Source organism: Hemicordylus capensis, chromosome 4, assembly GCF_027244095.1.
Source record: "Hemicordylus capensis ecotype Gifberg chromosome 4, rHemCap1.1.pri, whole genome shotgun sequence".
Taxonomy (NCBI): domain Eukaryota; kingdom Metazoa; phylum Chordata; class Lepidosauria; order Squamata; family Cordylidae; genus Hemicordylus; species Hemicordylus capensis.
The window spans coordinates 301,654,173-301,673,432 of NC_069660.1; the positions used below are offsets into that span (position 1 = coordinate 301,654,173).

Genomic DNA, 19,260 nt, shown 5'->3' on the forward strand with positions numbered 1-19,260 from the left:
ATTGTATTCTGTCGGAATGTATGCCTTTGGTATGCCACTATTTACAGGTCCCTGAGCACAGTTTTGGTTGGCTTCCATATCAATTGTGTGGATGGTTTGTGATGTATTTAGCATTACTGGATTCATGCACTCACTAATATTTACTGAGAGAAGAGATTTCTGCCTAGAATTGACAATCTGAAACTCTAGCTGGTACTATGGAAAGCACCTATATCAGGCAGCCATGATATATAGGAAGATGCTGAAAGGCATCATCTCATACTGCATGGGAGATGGGAATGGTAAACCCCTCCTGTATTCTACCAAAGACAACCACAGGGCTCTGTGGTCGCCAAGAGTCGACACTGACCCAACGGCACAACTTTACCTTTATATGTTTCCTTGATGTTCTGCCTGCAGTAGACATTGCCCTGGTAGTATAAGAATAGTGCCCTAACCCAGTAGGCTGATTCACAGGATCATTAAAATAAGAGTAGGAGGTGGACAACCCAGATTTGCATGATCATCAGAATTCACCTTTCCTTCCAGACCAGTTTGCTCCCAGAAGGGCTACCTAGCTTTTGTAGTCTGATGACTATGTGGCAACTCCAGCCTCAGAGGCAAGATGCCCCTAAATACCAGTTGCAGAGGAGCAACAGCAGGAGGGAGGGCATGCCCTCACCTATTGCCTGTGGGCTTCTCAGAAGCATCTGGTGGGCGACTGTGAGAAACACGATGTTGGACTAGATAGGCCTTGGGCCTGATCCAGCAGGGCAGTTCTATTGTTCCCAGCTTTTTACTGGGGATAGGAGGACCCTTCTACCCTGATTCTGTAGAACCCTTCTACCCTGATTGTGATACCCTGTACCTCTTCTACCAAGCCACTGGCACCCGGCATTCAGGGGCTGCCATCAATGGACACACTACTAGCCTGCAAAGCATACACTATCATCCTGAGGCTGCAACATCCGCCACCTGCTCCTTCATGGCCAAAGGGAGGGCAGCCACTGATGTCATGGAGCTTTTCCAGTCTGCTGGTAGGGAAAAGCATGCTGGGAAGGCATATGCACCCTTGGAGGCAGGGCCAGATTAAGCTAGTGCAGGGCCTGTAGCATATGTTATAAAGGGACCCTATATCAACAGTTCATGTTACAAAAGCTAAGTAGTGGTATCAACAAAGACCAGTGAACAATGAAAAATGTATGTGACCTCAAAGCGGGCATTTATACGTGGCACACAATCACAATCGCAAGTCACAAAGTGACAATAATTAATTGACAGTCACTGATATTTGACCACATCCAACCCTGGAGTCGCACATCCCTTGTCGCAGGCTCACAGTGGTGGTGCACCCTGATTGCGTCTAGCCCTGGAGTCGCACATCCCTTGCCGCAGGCTCACTGCAGTGGCCCACACTCCAGTGGCTTAACAGTGCACGCTTCAGCAGCTTGGGAGTGTGGGAGATAGCACAAAGGACACCACGCCTGCACACGACACAGCAAGGAGCCAACCAACACACGCCTGCACATACGCAGAACCCACGACATGTACCATGCAGCGTGCAGCTCCCCCGACATGTAAGCAACAGCATTGCCAGATTGTGAGAATTCGGTGAGATGCCAATTTCACCAGACAGCTTGCAAACATTTAGAGTGGGGCCCTTGAAAATGTGGGGCCCGAAGCACATGCTACTTTTGCTACTAGGTTAATCCGGCACTGCTTGGAGGACCTTCTATGGAGTGGCGGGGCTTCCAGACCGTTGCCGTGTTCAGCAATGGAGCCCTCAGCAGCCATGCCCGTGTTGTTGGGTTTTAGAGCCAAGCTGAGGTGATGCTCATAGGAACAAAGGAACATAGGAAGCTGCCTTATACCGAGTCAGACCATTGGTCCATCTAGCTCAGTATTGTCTTCACAGACTGGCAGTGGCTTCTCCAAGGTTACAGGCAAGAATCTCTCTCAGCCCTATCTTGGAGAAGCCAGGGAGGGAACTTGGAACCTTCTGCTTGCAAGCAGGCAGGTGCCCTTTCCAAAGCAGCCTCATGCCTTGTGGAGAATATTTTACAGTGTTCACACATGTCTCCCATTTAAATGCAAACCAGGGCAGGCCCTGCTTAGTCAAGGGGACAATTCATGCTTGCTACCACAAGACCAGCTCTCCTGTATGCTCGTGTGCAGCATACAGAGTAACATTTCTCCTGGGCTCCTACCCACCTAAGGGTTGTATGAAAAAGCCTAGTCCCAGTTTGACTTGGTTTGCTGATAGTTTTTGCGACTCCCTCTTGCGTGATGTTGATAAAATGTCTGTAATCCACTACATTTACAGCTGCACTGCTGTCTGTTTGGCATACAGTTTATATTTTGAGCCTGGCACGTAAAATTTCTTTACAAGGTGTTAGCACAAGCTGAACATGCCAGCTCATTACCTAACTATGCACTGTTTTGATGTCGTACATGAAGCAAACATCACAGTCTGAATTGCTGCCTAGATCTTCACTATTAACCTGCAGCAGGTGGTGTGTAGGTGCATTCTGCTTACAGCATTTACAGACTCTAGCATCATGAGTTCTCCTTCCAGATCTTACGCAGATAGTGTCAAACTCTGGGCATTTTGCCAGAATCATGTCAATTGCTGCAGTATCCACAGTTCCCATGCTGAGGCTGCTTGGCTCACCACTCTTCTTGTGTGGCTCAGTGAATTTATTTTTGTTGACAGAGTGCACGCTCTCAGCTTCTGATGGGTGGATCTCTTACATTTGCGTAACAGTTTGCTCACTAGTTTTGAAGAGCTCTGTAGCTTCTGGTGGGGATAATTAAAGCTTTCTGAGCATTCTCATCTTTAATGGCATCGTTAATGCCTGTGGCCAATCTGTCTCTACTCAATCCTTCCAAAATGCCATGTGCACAGGAATCTGCTGTTGTATACAGCTTGGCAGCATAACAATCTGTGATTCCAGCAGGTCCTTCTACACACTCTTGTTAAAGAGAAAGCATTCATATATGACATTTTGCCTAGGTTCAAAACGTTTTTGCAAAACCTCTACAAATTTAGAGGGATCTTCAGTGTTCACTGCTAAGATATCCAGATGCAGATGGAGTTAGCATGCAACATACTTTTCCCATCACAGAGAATAGTGTCGCAATGCTAACATTTTCATCTTTTCCATCTAAGCTAGTTGCAGTTTCAATATTCTCCCACTGTACCCTGAAAACATATGGTTTTTAAAATATCACTTGGTGTGCATAGATCCAGGAACTGGAATCAAGCCGGCTGCCATTGTTAAAAATCTCTGCTTGATCTCATTCATTCATTCATTCATTCCTTTATCATATTTATATACCACTTGATATTTGTATTCCGAGGTGGTGTACATAATTTAAAATGCAACAAATATAAAAACTAGACTTATGAAAGAATATTCTCCAATGCATGTAATAGACTGGGTAGAATAATTCTATGAAATATTCTCTCCTATTCTAAACAATGCAGGATAATATTCTTTTCCAAGTCTAATAAAAACAGAATTTAAAAAACAATTAAAACAATTCAACTGAATAAAAACAATTAACATTATAATTAATGTTAACTCAAAGTCTGAGAAAGCAGGTGCACCTTGAAGGTCTTTTTAAAAGCAATCAGAGATGGAGAAGCTCGTTCTGATAGGAAGCATATTCTGTAGCCTTGGGGCAGCCACAGAAAAGGCCCTTATGATTAGTTTCTGCAAACTGTAAGCAGAGCTGCTTGAGCTCAGGGGCATAGCCACCATTGTGCGGAAGGGTTCGAATCACTCAGGCCGCCAATAGTAGGAGCCGCTGAAGAAGACCCCGGGAGGGCGTTGTTCAGGCTCCAGAAGAGCCCCGAATGAATGCTCCCCGCGCCCCCGCCCAGGCTACCAGGAGCCAGCGAGCACTTGCCAATCTTTTTCAGGCAGCATTTGCTGCCTGAAAGCATCTATTCCCCTTTCACACACAAAGGGGGCATGACTTCAAGCTCCAAAGAGCCCAGGCGAGCCCTTCTCTTTCATTTCAGGCAGCGCTTGCTGCCTGAAAGCATCAATTCTCCTTTTCTCTTCCTCTGAGGAAGAGAAAGGGGAATAGATGCTTTCAGGCTGCAAATGTTGCCTGAAAAAGATCAGCAAGTGCTCACTGGCTCCCAGTAGCCTGGGCGGGGGTGGGAGGGGCTTCACTGGGGCACACATCATAGGAACATAGGAAACTGCCATATACTATCTAGCTCAGTATTGTTTTCACAGACTGGCAGCAGCTTTTCCAAGGTCGCAGGCAGGAATCTTTCTCAGCTCTATCTTGGAGAAGCCAGGGAGGGAACTTGAAACCTTCTGCTCTTCCCAGAGCGGCTTCATCCCCCGAGGGGAATATCTTGCAGTGCTCATACATTGTCTCCCATTCAGATGCAACCAGGGCAGACCCTGCTTAGCTATGGGGACAAGTCATGCTTGCTACCACCAGACCAGCTCTCCTCTCCAGACCAGCTCTCCTTTCCGACAGTAGAGGGGCCGCCAGGCAAGGCTGGACCCAGGCCGCCGCTCATCTGGCTCCATGCCTGCTTGAGCTCGTGTCTTCAGATAAGTACTTGCACTTCTGACATGATGTTTTAAAATGTACCTTGTGTATTCCAAGAACTAGTTCCATTGACTGTGCTTCACTATATTGTGGTGCTGCACTAAGCCACCCTCTGCTTTCTGGTTTATATCTTGGAGCTGTTCTTCCAAGTCTTTTGTATAGCCAGATAAAGTCATTGTCACAGCTCCCTTTGCTGGAAGGGAGGGCTACCTAGGAGAATATGGCTGCAATTTATAAAATTATGAGTGGTATGGAAAAACTGGACAGAGAAGGTCTCCCCTCTCTCACTGAGGGGGAGCGGAAATTGATTAGAATTTTTTTCTTCTGATCTTTTCAAGTTTTCCCCCTCAGCTTGATTAGAAATACACCCAAGACAGCGAAAAAGAAGTACATTGTCAATTGATGGAATTTGCTACCACGATGTATTGTAAAGGCCACTATCTTACACTGGGTGTGTTTTTGTTGCGGTTGTTGTTTTAGAAGTATTGGCCAGGATTGAAAAGGATTGGGCAATCTCAGGGAACACAGATTTGTCTATCAGCTAATGGAACCTCCATATGCAGCCTCCATATTCAGAGACAGACTCCTTCTGAATGCCTGGTATTACTAGAGACAAATAACAGGAGAAGGTTGTTGCCTCTGTGTCGCTTCTAGGGGACTGAAAAGCATTAAAAACTGTTCTGACACCCAATTTATAAACATTGGGACCATTCACATTATTGGGATGGTAGGGGGTGGATGGGCGGGGTGGAGGCTGTTCCAACTCTCCTTCCATCCCCCCCCCCCCAGACGATCATAAAAAGCTGCTGGGAGCACGGCCCACACTCACAAATGATTGACGATGTGTCCTGGCTTTCAAAGATCCCATGATGCACTGCTCCATGAGCAGACGGACACTCTAGGTGCCCATATCTGTGTCTCCTCAGGCTGTGTGGAGCCCAGGGAGACCCATGAGCCCAGCAGCCAGGTTAAGGGAGCACTTGCTTGGCTTAGAGCCAGGCTTGGGTGTTGGGTTAGGCTGGGCGGGAGTGTCAGGATCCATACGGATCCTGGCACTACACATAAGGAGCCTAGCCCAGGCTAGGCTGCCCTAACCTGGGCTCGGCTGTTTGTGAGAACAGCCTCACTGTGTGGGTAATTCTCCTCGAATTCTTTGTTTCACATGATAGTGTTGGGAATTGGTTCCATTTTTGTCTGGCCTTGGGTGAACTGGAGCATATTTGTTTTGTTTTGTAATTTTGTTTTGTTTGGCACAGTTGTATACTGCCAAAAACTTCCATCTTATGGTGGTATATTTAGTGAAGGGATTGCTTACTTGGCCGACTAGTTCTAATTTTGTTTATATGTAGACAGTAGCTCTGTTTAAAACATAAGGGTTTTGGTGACATCTTGAACAGACCATTGGGAGAGCTCCACATGGGAAGGTACTGGCTAGTCAAGCGGTGGAGCTATAATTGGGCAGGCAGGTTCAAAGAAACTGAGCCACCCAGCTCCTGGGAGCTTCCTGGCTTGCTCCTCACCCCTCGCTCCAGCCAGGCTCAATTCCAGCTGCCTTCATTGTCAGCTAGGTATTTTCTTCACTCTCTCCCTCATGAAGAAAACATCCAGCTGATAACAAAGCTGGCTGGGAAATGAGCTCCAGAGGGCTGTGCCGGCCTTTAGGACTGGGGAGACCCGAGTTCAAATCCCCATTCAGCCATGAAACTAGCTGGGTGACTCTGGGCCAGTCACTTCTCTCTCAGCCTAACCTACTTCATAGGGTTGTTGTGAAAGAGAAACTCAAGTATGTAGTACACCGCTCTGGGCTCCTTGGAGGAAGAGCGGAATATAAATGTAATCATCATCATCATCCTTGGAAAGGACTCGATGTCTGGATAAAACAAACTAGTCAATAACACCTGTCTGACTGTGTAAAATAATAATGATAATAATAATATTTATATACCATTTTTCAACAAGTTTCCAAAGCAGTTTACAAAGAGAAATAATAAATAAATAAGATGGTTCCCTGTCCCCAAAGGGCTCACAATCTAAAAAGAAACATAATTTAGACACCAGCAACAGTCACTGGAGGTACTATGCTAGGGGTGGATAGGGCCAGTTACTCTCCCCCTGCTAAATAAAGAGAATCACCAAGTAAAAAAGGTGCCTCTTTGCCCAGTTAGCAGGGGTCAAATGCAGCCAATGCCTGACTGAAATATTGTGGATTTACTAAATAAATGCTATCTATCTATCTATCTATCTATCTACTCACACATACACACACACACACCTAAAGTCCTAAAGTGTTTATATAACTAAATTTAATCAATGATTAAAACCACATCCATGCCTTATTACCACCTGCTACAAGAGGGGTGAGACTCAAATGTGATTTTATATTTAGGATAATAAGAGATTGGTGGCAGCATAGTTAAAGAAAGTGGGCAGAAGTGCCAAGAAGGTTTTAAGATCTGGAAATCCTATAGACAATTATGAAAAAGTTGTGAAATTATTTCTGCCTCTGTTTAAAAAGAGACCATGACTCTTGATAAATGGACATCCACATTTTAGTCACCATAGCAAACAGCATGATAGACAACACTGTGATAGCTTATTCTTCTGACCAAATAGATCTTATTATCTTATTCTTCTGACCAAATAGATCTTAAAATACGAATGGTGCAGTGATGGTGCCATCTAATGATTAACATACTACTTTTCTCCAACATCTGCGATCTATTGGTTGTATGCTTTGCTAATTATTTTGTTGTTGTTGTTGTTGTTGTTATATTTGTACAGTGCCCAAAACTTCTGTCTCTGGGCAGTTTACAGCAACATAAAGCAAATATAAACAAAAATTAAAACCTTAAGACAACTGAAAACCACAAGTCCAGTTAAAAAGCTTGGGTGAGTAAATGTGTCTTTAAAGACTTTTTTAAAATGATCATAGATGGGGTGGCTCTTATTTTAGCAAGGAGCACATTCCAGAATCTCAGGGCAACAACAGAGGAGATCTGGTCCTGTGTAGCCACCAGACAAGCTGGTGGCAACTGCGGACAAACCTCTCCAGATGGTCGCAATGGGACTTGTAGTGAAGACGTTCTCTTGAATACCCAGGGTGCCTAAGCTGTTTAGGACTGTATAGGTTATAACCAATACACTTGTATTTGCCTGGAAACATATTGATAGCCAGTGTAGTTCTTTTAATATAGGAGTAACATGGTCTCTCTGAGATGACCCAGAGACCAATCTGGCTGCTGCATTCTGTATCAACTGCAGTTTTTGGAATATGTTCAAAGGCAGCCCCACATAGAGCACATTGCAGTAGTAAAGTCTGGAGGTTACCAGTGTATGTGCTACGATTCTGAGGTTGTTTACCTCAAGAAATGGACGCAGCTGACAGATCAGCCAAAGCTGATAGAAAGCACCTCTGGCCACTGCCTCAACCTGAGTCAGCAGGGAGAGGTTTGGGTCCAAAAGCACCCCTGGACTGCATACCTGTTCCTTCCAGGGAAGTGTGACCCCATCCAGAACAGGCAAATCAAAATTGTCTCCTGAGTTCTGACCCTGCACAAGTACCTCCATCATTTTGATTCAGTCTCCGTTTGAATTATGAAGCCCTGTATATACTTATATGCTCTTCAGTTATTCATCTTGGCTTATGGCCCATACAAAATCTATTTTTAATATCAATTGAACACAGAGGATGTTGCCACAATTATTATGAAATATAGCTCCCTTACAGTGCTGCCAGTTGCAGGAACTATCAGCCACTATGCAAGATCAAAACAAAACTGAAATTCAGCTGCGAGTCTGAATGCTTGATCACAAGACCTAAAACAAGCATCTCTGAACAAGGACCAAGGGAAATATATAGCTGTCCTTAAATTAGCTGCTGGATCACCCTACCGTGAAAACAATCAAAAGGCAATCAGAGTATTAAGTGTTAGTACAACCAAAAGCATCTACTAGGCATCACTATGCAATATCAAACAAGATATGGAACAACTAATACAGTTATAATCTTCTGAGCCTCCAAACTGTATCATAGCCAAGAACAGTAAAATGTTGTAGGAGTCACCAGTCTAATAGGGCCCCTTCACATTACTCAAGGGAATATCGGGTAACAGGGAGGTCTGTATTTCCAAGCAGTTATGAATGCAGCTTCTGGTATCAGTAGTGCTGCCTTCCCACTCACCTGAAGGGACCTTTCTCTTTCTGGAAGACCACCTCTTCTTCTGTGATAGAAGTTGCTGCTCCCCTGTAGTCACTTCTCCATGCTGCTCAAGTAATATATAAATCAGTGAGGGCTCATGTGGTTACTCATGAACATATGAAACTGCTTTAGACTGAATCAGACCATTTGTGCATCTAGCACAGTATTGTCTACACTGGCTGACTCTCACCCCATTCACACACAAAGTGGAACTGTGGATCCAATAGACCCATGGTTCTGCTCCCCACCGACCCTGCCACCACCCACTGTCCTGTCCAAATAATGGATTTAGGTGCCCATTTACTCTCGCCTAAACGCCCTTCCGACGGCTGTTAGGGATGGTAGATAGAAGGGATTCCATATAATTTAAGGATTTGCCCCTGTGCTGTAGAAACGACCCCTAATGTTATTTTATATTGTAAATTTTATAGCAATGCTAGTTTAAAACTAATTTCTCCTCTCTTGGGGAAGTTTCCAGGTCATTCTGATGAATTTTACTTAGAGTTTTTGTTATCTAACTTTTGTAAAGAGATCACTTTCAATGTGGCTAGGTTTTGCTACATTGTTTGTATTATACGCTCTAGTCTTATGTAATGTTTTTGTTGTACTGTCTGATCTACGATCGTAATCAAGTTTATCTATCTATCTATCTCCATGGATAGATAGATAATGGAGAGCAGGGAGCCTACAGTCAAGGAGAGTGCAGAGGGGTGTGCAGGCTTCCTTCTTGACTGGACAACCCACAAAGCCAATCATGGCCAGAGAGAGGAAGGAGCTTCCTCCCAACTCCCGTCACAGGGAATGTAGTCTGCAGTTCCAAATTCGGACATAACACAGCCTGTTTTTAATCTCAGGTTGGGGCGATAAAACTCACACAACTCAAAGGTTCAAACTGGAATTTTAAAAAAGAAAACTTTGGGTCACTTGCCTCGCAGAACTGGAGTTTCCTACATTGGGACATGCAGGTTTGGCAACCTTTGGTCCCCTTAAACTCTGGTTTCTCGTTATGTGCACCTCTAGCTCTTTATAATTTCAGGCAAGGGTCTTTCCAGCCCTACCTGAAGATGCCAGGGATTGGACCAGAGACCTTTGGCATGCAAAGCAGATGCTCTACCATTGAGCTACAAACCTTCCCCTCCTCATTTATGATCACTTTGACCCACCCCTACCAAAAGGCAGGCACCCTCTGTCCTCTGCCACAGAACTAAGGTCCAGGACTAAGGCAGCTCCCCTTCCTTCCACAAAGAATGCCAAGGCAAGGGGAAGACCAGTCTGGCCCCACTCATTGTCCAGAACAGGAGCAGCTGACAAATACAGCAGCATGTCTTTCCTGGCAGCAGGATGGGTGGGGAAGCAAGCTCTCTTCAGCTGCTCCTGCTCTGGACAACGAGTGGGGCCAGACTGCTCTCCCCCTTGCCTTGGCATTTTCTTTGTGGAAGGGAGGGGGTCTGCCTTCCAGTGGGCCTTAGTCCTGTGGCAGAGGACAGAGGATGCTTCCCTTTGGGTAGGTGTGTAGCAAGTTTGGAGTGGACCCTGGGACAGGAGTGCAGATGGGCCCCTGTGCCCCCACCTCCTACCTTCTTCTTGCCCTCCTGTATCTTTGCTGCCAAAGAAGTACAAGGACATGGTGGAAAACAAAACATTCTCAGCATGCCCTTTCTCTCACTCCTATGCAGATAATATCACACACTGCATGCATCTCCATGCATGCAGACACTAACTCACACATGCACATGTGTGTTCCCTGGCTCAGAAATATTTTTCACACACACACACACACACACACCCCTCCTGGAGAGAGCTCATCTTGCTTGAAGTTTATATTAGTCCTTTGCAGGAGCCAACAGCATGCCAGTGAGTCCAGGGTCATTTGTCCCCACTTGGCCAATGATAGTTACACCCCTGCCTTTGGGTCAATTCCCACAATCATCAGCTCTTACCTCGGTCTTCCAACACCTTTTTCTTGGTCCTGCATAGTATATTGCGTTATTCACAAGACTGCAAGTAGAAGAAAATTCCATTGTGGAAGATGATTAGATTAGGCTGCTCATCAGGAATTGTAAACAGTTCCATGATATACTTCAGATGGAAATTAATGAGTGTAGGCGGAGGTGTTAATTACACTGATTGAAAGTTGAAGGTGCACATTCAGCTCTTCAGCATTTGTGCCACAAATGGAATTTGACATTGAGTAGTAGGAAAAAACCAAGGAAAACAAAAGCCTTGAAAATCTCAGTATAACAATAAGCTAATTTTAAGAAACTGGCATAATTCTGAGAATGAATTAAGCCCAGGGTCTTTCCCATGAGAATAGTTTTCTTGATGTTGTAAACCTGAATGGCACATAAACAAAAAATGGCATGGGAGTTAATACTGCCATTTTAAACTATAATAGAATAAAACCAAAACTACTGTTTGCTTTATTTCTATAGCCTTCTTTAGAAGTTATGAGTGGGTAGCAGGCGTGGCTCGTGAACACGCCTCCGGGGGGGTGGCGGGCGGCTTCTTTAAGGTAAACGGAACTGGTGCTCCATGCTGCCCAGCAGCCCCTGCGGCGGGGAATCGGCTCCAGCACTCACCTGGCTCCCGCGGAGGCGAGCCCCCACCAGCGGCCAGGTGAGTGGCGGAGGCGATTCCCCGCCACGGGGGCTGCTGGGCGGCACGGAGCACCGGCTCCATTTACCTTAAAGAAGCCCCCCCGCCCCCCGGAGGAGAGTTAACGAGCCACGCCTGGTGGGTAGGCTTAGAGAGCATAGACACATTTGAATGGCTGACTATAAGTGCTCTAAGATATTCCCTTTCAAACAACCAAAGTGGCACCTATACACATGGTCATCATCAGAAATACCAGGAGTATACAGAAATCAAATTGATTACGTCATTGGTAATCAGCATTGGAAGAGCTCGTTTATAACAGCAAAAAACTGCTCATGTGCAACTTCCAAGTTAAGCGTAAGTGAAAAAACAAAGCTATCCAGTTCCACTATATTATCTTGAGAATGTACCTACCATTTTCAAGGAGAACATCAGGAACCACTTTGAAGTTCTGAACCTCATTGATAGGGAACCAGAGGAACTGTGGAAAGAAATCAAAGAAGTTGTTAAGGACGAATGTGAAAAGAGACTGCCAAAGACCAAGAAACAGAAGAAAGCAAAATGGATGTCAGAACAGATGGTGGAAATTGCCAAGAGGAGGAGATAAGCCAAAATCAAGAAAGATAAAGACCTCATGAAGGAACTTAATAGGGAATTTCAGAAAGCTGTTAGAAGAGACAAGGAACAGTACTATAATGACATCTGTAAAGACCTTGAGGATGGAGATATACATGGAAAAACAAGGAAAGTTTTCCAAAAGATCTCAGAAGAAGATTCCAACCTCGAATTGATAAATTAAGGGACGTCAAAGGACAGATAGTAACTGATTCAGAGAAGATCAAACAGAGATGGAAATTGTATACTGAAAATCTGTACAGCTGGGACATCAACATCTAAGATACTCTAGAACAGGGCTGCTCAACTTTGGCCCTCCTGCAGATGTTGGCCTACAACTCCCATAATTCCTGGCTATTGTCCACTGTGACTGGGGATTATGGGAGTTGTAGTCCAAAAACAGCTGGGGGGCCTAAGTTGAGCAGGCCTGCTCTAGAAGATATTCCCTACTTGCAGGAACCTCTAGTACAGGAAGGTGAAGTTAGATCTGCACTCCAGTCATTATCAAGTCAGGAGGCTACAGGAATTGATAGAACAGCTACAGAAATATGGCAGGCAACCGAAGAAGAATCAGTCAAGGTTCTAACCAAACTATGCCAGCAAATTTGGAGAACAACACAGTGGCCAACAGATTGGAAGAGGTCAATCTACATACCCATAACAAAGAAAGGAGACTTAACAGATTGCTCAAACCATTACACAATATTCTTAATTTTACATGCTAGCAAAATAATGCTCAGGATCATCCAATGCAGATTACAGCCCTATGTGGAAAGGGAAATGCCAGATGTTCCAGCTTAGTTTTAGTAATGGCTGAGGAACAAGAGACATCATTGCTGATGCACACTAGGTAACTGAGAAAGCCAAATACCAAAAAGAAGTCAATATATGCTTTATTGACTACAGAAAAGCCTTTGATGATCAACCATGTCAAGTTGTGGAATATCCTTAGGAAAATGGGCATCCCAGAACATCTCGTTGTTCTCATGAGAAACCTATACACAGGATAGGAAGCCACAGTTCAGATGGAACATGGTGAAACAGACTGGTTCCAGGCAAAAGAGTAAGACAAGACTGTTACCTTCTCCTTATTTATTCAATTTATATGCTGAGCATATACTGAGAGAAGCTGGATTGGAAGAAGATGAGCGTGGTTTTAAAGCTGGAAGAAGAAACATCAATAACCCATACTACATTGATGACACCACTGATAGCTGAGGATCATCTACAAGCTCTAGTATTATTTATTTATTTATTTATTATGTATACATATAAATTAATATATGTATATTAATTAGTAGTAATGAAAGTCAAGGAGCACAGTGAAACAATGGGACTATGACTAAATGTAAAGACGACTAAACTAATGACAACAGGCACAGCAACCAGCCTCAGTGTTGAAAATGAAGATGTTAAAGTGGCAGATAGCTTCTGCCTTTTAGGAATGACTATCAACAGTAAAGGAGCCAGTAGGGATGTGCAAACAGGTACAAACTCAATCCAGTTTGGTTCAAAGGTTTGAATTTGAACCAAACCAGGCATTGCATTGGCAATGCTGGTCCAAGTTCAAACCAAACAAGCCTGTTTTGGTTCGAACTGGTTTGAAGGCTCAAGCCTCCATTTTAGATGCTATCCTCCATTTAACATTTCCTGCTTGATTTCATTTGCTGAGCTCATGCTTCCCTGATTGGCCAGATGAGTCTGGCTCTCTGGTACACTCTGGAGTGGTGACACTCCTAGCGAACTGGCACCCTATTGGCCAGGGGGGAGGGCAAAGGTGGGGGCTCCAAAAGGAGGGAGTTTCAAGTTTTATTTAAAGGCAAGCCTCTGGCCTCACAAAATCACTCTTGCTGAAGTCCTCCTTGGTTTGAGCTGAGTGCTGCTGGCTAGCTGGTGAGCGTTTGCCTGCAGACTTGCTGTGTTTGTTCCCTTCTCCTTCCTGTTTTTCTGCTTCCCTACCCCCCTGTTTTAAACCATTCCCCACGCTAGTGTGATTGTGTGTGTGCTTCTACTGCTGGTTTTGGTGGGGGGGTTTGAGTGAGTGTCTCTCTATCTCTCCTCTCTCCTCATCTGGGCTGGCGGGGGGGGGGGGGCGCAGGCCCTTTGGCCTGAGAGGCCTCTCTGGCCCATTTCCCTCCTTAACTCCAAATGTCACCCCACCTTTTTTTGCTTCTGTGGTGGCTGTTTTTAAATCTTGGCTGAGTTGAGATTAGCGTCCTCAGCTCAGCTGCTGCCAGTGTTTTATTTTATTCTTGGGGGGGCCTGTTGGGAGGGAAGCTTGTTTTCTCTGTAAGAGGTGCTTTTTAAAACCCTTTTCTTACTGTGCTTAGCACACCACCTGCTCTAGAATACTCCAGTAGCACCTCCCCTCTGTCCTCTTTCCCTCCCTTTCTTTCCCCCTCACCCCCACAACCCTTTTCCCCCACCAGCCTTTTTTAAAACTTTATCCAGTGTTTATTTTAATTTGTTTGTTTAGGTGGGTGGGCAGCTGGAAGGCTGCCCATTCTGCCTTCCCCCCACACCAGCTCTACGTGCCTGCCTGCTGCCAGCCTACCACTGGTCAGGAAAACTTTTTTCCCCTTTTGGTGGGGCAGAGGATCTTCAGGACAATGAGGGGGTAAGTGCTTTCTTTTTGGTGCCCCCTTCATCCTTAGCTTTTGTTAAATAGGGCCTCCTTTCTCATTTGGGTTGGGGGAGGTATATTTTCTGTGTCTTTTTCTTTTACAGGTTGTTTCTTGGTTTTACGGGTTGTTTCTTGTTTTTACAGGTTCCCCCTTAGTTGTCCCCCATTGTATTGTATTGTATTGTCATGGGTGGGTAGATTTTTTTAAACTAGTTTTTTTTAAATCCTCCCCTTCAATTTTTTACCTTTTTTCTTAAAAAAATTAAAGGCCACTGGGGTAACTTTGGGAATATCTGAGCACCGTGTGCTGAGCAAAGCAGACAGCAGGGAGGCAAACAGAGGTGGGGTGTGTCCCCAAGCTGGTGTGGGAGGCCAGATTGGGGAGCAGAGAAGGTAGCATGGCCTTCTCTGGTAAAACCAAAGAATCTACTCTGATAGCGATAGACTGTTAAGAGGCAAAAAACTAAAAAATTCGGGGGAGGGGGACACCACTGGCTTGGGGCTGCCTGGGAGGAGTTGTGGCACAACCTGCCATGCCCCCAAACCCACATTGGGGTGCTCAGGCACCCCCTAAAGGGGTGGAATGGGGCTGCCTAAAATCCCCATTATTCTGTATGGGAGAAATGCAAAAGGGGGGGTCTTAAAAAAATCATTAAAAATCACAGGAGTGTCCAATTGCTTTGGGGTTTGGTGGGTAGTAGGCTTACCACCCATCCCAGTTTTGTACCCCTAGGTGCTCTGCATCAAAAATAATAGGTCAGTACCAGGTCCCCATTATACCCTATGTAGAACATTTTAGAACCAGTTCAAATTGCGTTTGAATTTGAACCAAACCCCGGGGTGGTGGTGAACAAAGCCAAAACCTAATCTACCCACCCTGGTTTGAAGCTGGTTCGAATTCAAACCAAACAGGCCAAGCTGGTTTTGTGTACAACGCTAGGATCCAGCTGTCAAGAAATACTCCACAGACTAGCACTTGGTAGGGTTGCAATGAAGGCCTTGAAAATGATATTTAGATGCTGTGACATGTCTATATCTACAAAGATTAGAATCATTTGAACAATGATTTTTCCCATGACACTCTATGGGTGCAAAAGCTGGACTTTGAAGAAGCAAGATAGAAAAAGCATTGATGCTTTTGAACTTTGGTGCTGGAGAAGACTTTTGAGGATACCATGAACAGCCAGGAAAACAAACAAATGGATCATAGAACAAATCAGTCCAGAATTTTCACTCAAGGAACAAATGACCAGGCTCAAACTATCATACTTTGGACACATTATGCAAAAACCCAGCTCCCTTGAGAAGTCCATAATGCTGGGGAAAGTTGAAGAAAGGAGAAGAGGACGACCAGCAGCAAGGTAGATGGACTCAGTTACAACAGCAATGAATGCACCACTGAGAGACCTTAAAGGCCAAGTTGAAGACAGCTCATCCTGGAGAGAATCTATCAATGTGGTCACTAAGAGTTGACACTGACTTGACAGCACTTAATCAATCATCAGTCAATCAAGATATTCCCCTTAGGGGATGGGGCCATATCTCAGTGGCACAGCATCTGCTTTGCATGCAGAAGGTCACAAGTTCAATCCCTGGCATCTCCAGGTAGGCCCAGGAAAGACTCCTGCCTGAAACCTTGGAAAGTTGCTGCCAGGCAGTGTAGACCAGGGCTGCACAACATCAGTCCTCCTGCAGATGTTCATCTACAACTCCCATAATCCCTGACTACTGGCCCCTGTGGCTGGGGATGATGAGAGTTGTAGGCCAACAACAGCTGGAGGGCCCAAGATGTGCAGCCCTGGTGTGGACAGTACTGACCTCGATGGACCAATGGTCTGACTCAGGATCAGGCAGCTTCCCTGTGTTCCTAAGCTGTGCCAAGATGCCCTAGTTTAACTCCAATAGCTAGTCACTAGACTACTTTGGCTTTCTTATGGAGCTACTTGTACAGTCTCTTCTACTTATGTTCCTTGTTTATTGTAACAGAGAATAAAATTGATTTAAAAGGACAAGCTGCCTTTAAGCATAAGTATCAAAGAGCAGCCTGGATATTAGAATATTTACAATTGCATCTTTCAAGCACAAGAATGTGGTGTTAATGAAACACAGGAGCTGAAGAGACAGAACACAATGTTCACGCGGCATTGCTCAGAATTAATATATTGTCTCGCTCTAATCTCAATAGAAGAGAAGGGAAAGGAGGAAAGAGCTATGGTATGCAAGGACAAGACTGTAGAGTTGAATCAGGAATATTAATGGTTTATTGAGATAGATATCATTTACAGAGAGGCATGTGTAGTCTGTTTTCAGTGCTTTTGCTGCTGGCTGTTTATTAGCCCCACCTCTATTCCAGGATTGGATCACAAGTAATTAAAGCCCCATTCAAAAGCTGGCCTGGAACAAGGAATGGGTTAAGCAAAAACTCCACATCTGGCTGGAGGAGGATTATATAGGAAGGACCTGTGAGATTGGCCCTGCGTATCTGGTGCCAAGCCTTTAAAAGTTACAGCAGTTTCATGGGATGAAAGCAAGGGAAAGCGGTTACTACACTGCTGCTGTATTAAGTAATACTTACTAAAAGAACCAACCAAAACAACCCTTTCCCCCCTAATGGAAATAACAATAAAATTCCAAGTTTAACTATCATGAGCTTTCATTCCTTGGCAACTTGGCTTCTGAAATCCAGCTGTTGAAGTCCAGGGTTCTGATCCAGTGCCTCTGCTGGGCTTCCATTTCAGCCTATATGAGATGGAGACCTGTGAGCAGGGAGTCGTACTGAACCTGAACCCCAAAACTGATTCAGTTTTGAAGTTTCTCAATGAACCAGAACGGAACCCCAGCCTAAAATCTCTTAATTGCCTTGAACTGGAACCAAACCCTGAAGCACAAAAATTGGTAACCAGTTTAAAATAAGTGGTTCAATGATCAGGCGATCAGCTTGTAAATGTATATTAATATTTTATTTTCCTCTTCTTATCTTCTTGCATGCATTTTAATTCCTAAGAACCTTTTAAAAATGTTTTTCTTTTTTTAAAAACCCAGATTTTAAAACAAGTTTGTTCTCAGTTTGTCTTTTTGGTATTTTCGAAGTGTTTAGATTATTTGATGTCTTCATTACACACCTTCATTTCTTCTGTTAATTTTGACCCCACTGCTTTGCAAGTGAGGGTGGGGAATTAGATGCATCCCATGTTCCAACTACCCCGCAACCCACAAGCCACTGGGTACTCAGTTTATATTTTAGGAATTTTTGAGGTGTTTAGACTCTTTGGTGTGTAATGAATCCTCATAGGAATTCATTATGAGGAAAGGTTATTAGACACCAAAGAGCCTAAACACTTGGAAAAAATCCTAGAACATAAACTGAGTAGTACCCCACTGCCTTGCAGGTGGGAGTGGGGTGTAGTTGCCACATGGCAGTTGACAGTTGGCACTGTCGAAAAGACAATCAAAATTAATAGAAGAAATGTGTCAGCAATCTAGCCACCCGGAAGGGAAGTCCAGGAAGATAGTCCACAATACAAACTGTGCTGCAGAAACGAAACACGGCTCAGAATAGTTCTCTATATCAGGCTTGGGCTGAAAGCTGTCGACACGAGGGTTGACAAATGTTGTCTTCCAGTGGTTAACAGAAAGCTGTTGACGTGCTTTATAGTCCAAGCTGATAACTCTCAGCTGGCAGGGATTCAAGGCTTATCGGCTCTCTGCAAGAGGCGTTTACTTCTCCTGATAGTTTCCAGCTGTGCTCTTTGCCTTGTGACACCCCTTTGCTGTGGAGTCAGTGGGGGTTGCCTGCCTAGCTCATCTTTTAGTCTGTCTGTTGCTGTCTCTGCTGCCTGAGACTGCTGTGCCTGCTCTGAAACATCAGCCAGACCTTCCTCAGCTGTCTCTTGGGAACTGCCAGCCAGGCTCTGCCCCTCAGGCACCCCTGCATCGGCTGAAAGGCTGTCAGCTTCCCCTTCCTCCTCACTATCTGAGATTGATGGCATGACAAAATGAAGGTGTGTAATGAATCCTCATAGGGATTCATTGTGGGAAAGTTATTATACACCAAAGAATCCAAACACTTGAAAAATAGTGACCACACATTTTGCTCCATAACTCCACTTCTACAAGGGCTAGAGCTTAGCTTTATTTATATATATATATATATATATATATATATATATATATATATATATATATAAAAGCTGGGAATCTGGAGGAATTAATAGGAGGGAGGTGAATCTTGAATCAATTTGAATCAAATCAGGTGCAATTTGATTTGTACACGGATGTAGCCAATGGGCCACAGGGGTGATTTGTTTTGTCTCCAAATCACCCGAATCAGCTAGATTTGGGTACAAATCTATTTGTACCCAAATCAATTTGCACATCACTAGTTGCTCTCCAAATATTGTAATTTGGATTAGGTTTACCACCTAGAGAGAGAGAGATCAGGCAGTATATAAATATTAGAGAGAGAAGGAGGGACCTAACCAAGGAAACCAGTACACACAATGCACACTACAGTATATGTATAAGTGTGTGCAGGCCCCCAAACTTCCTACAAGGCCACAACAGAATATGAGTTCCTGTAACTGGCAAGCAACATGAAGCCTCTGGATTGGCCAGTCTTGGCACTAATAATAAGGGTCTGCTGAGCTGCCCCTGATGGTCAACAGAGCCAATT

General features: G+C 44.5%; 2 long non-coding RNA genes across 6 annotated transcripts in view; one reads left to right on the forward strand and one right to left on the reverse strand.

Annotated features, from left to right (window-relative positions):
• LOC128323877 (uncharacterized) overlaps positions 1-19,260 on the reverse strand; it is a 206,957-nt gene that overhangs the window by 76,359 nt on the left and 111,338 nt on the right. For all 4 annotated transcript variants that reach the window (XR_008306505.1, XR_008306504.1, XR_008306503.1 and 1 more), the window contains exons 5-7: positions 11,765-11,831; positions 10,696-10,753; positions 8,738-8,819 (exon numbers count right to left, since the gene is read on the reverse strand). This is a non-coding gene — a long non-coding RNA (uncharacterized LOC128323877). The remainder of the gene's footprint in view (positions 1-8,737; positions 8,820-10,695; positions 10,754-11,764; positions 11,832-19,260) is intronic.
• LOC128323879 (uncharacterized) overlaps positions 13,753-19,260 on the forward strand; it is a 41,114-nt gene continuing 35,606 nt past the window's right edge. For both annotated transcript variants that reach the window (XR_008306509.1, XR_008306510.1), the window contains exons 1-2: positions 13,753-13,858; positions 14,442-14,582. This is a non-coding gene — a long non-coding RNA (uncharacterized LOC128323879). The remainder of the gene's footprint in view (positions 13,859-14,441; positions 14,583-19,260) is intronic.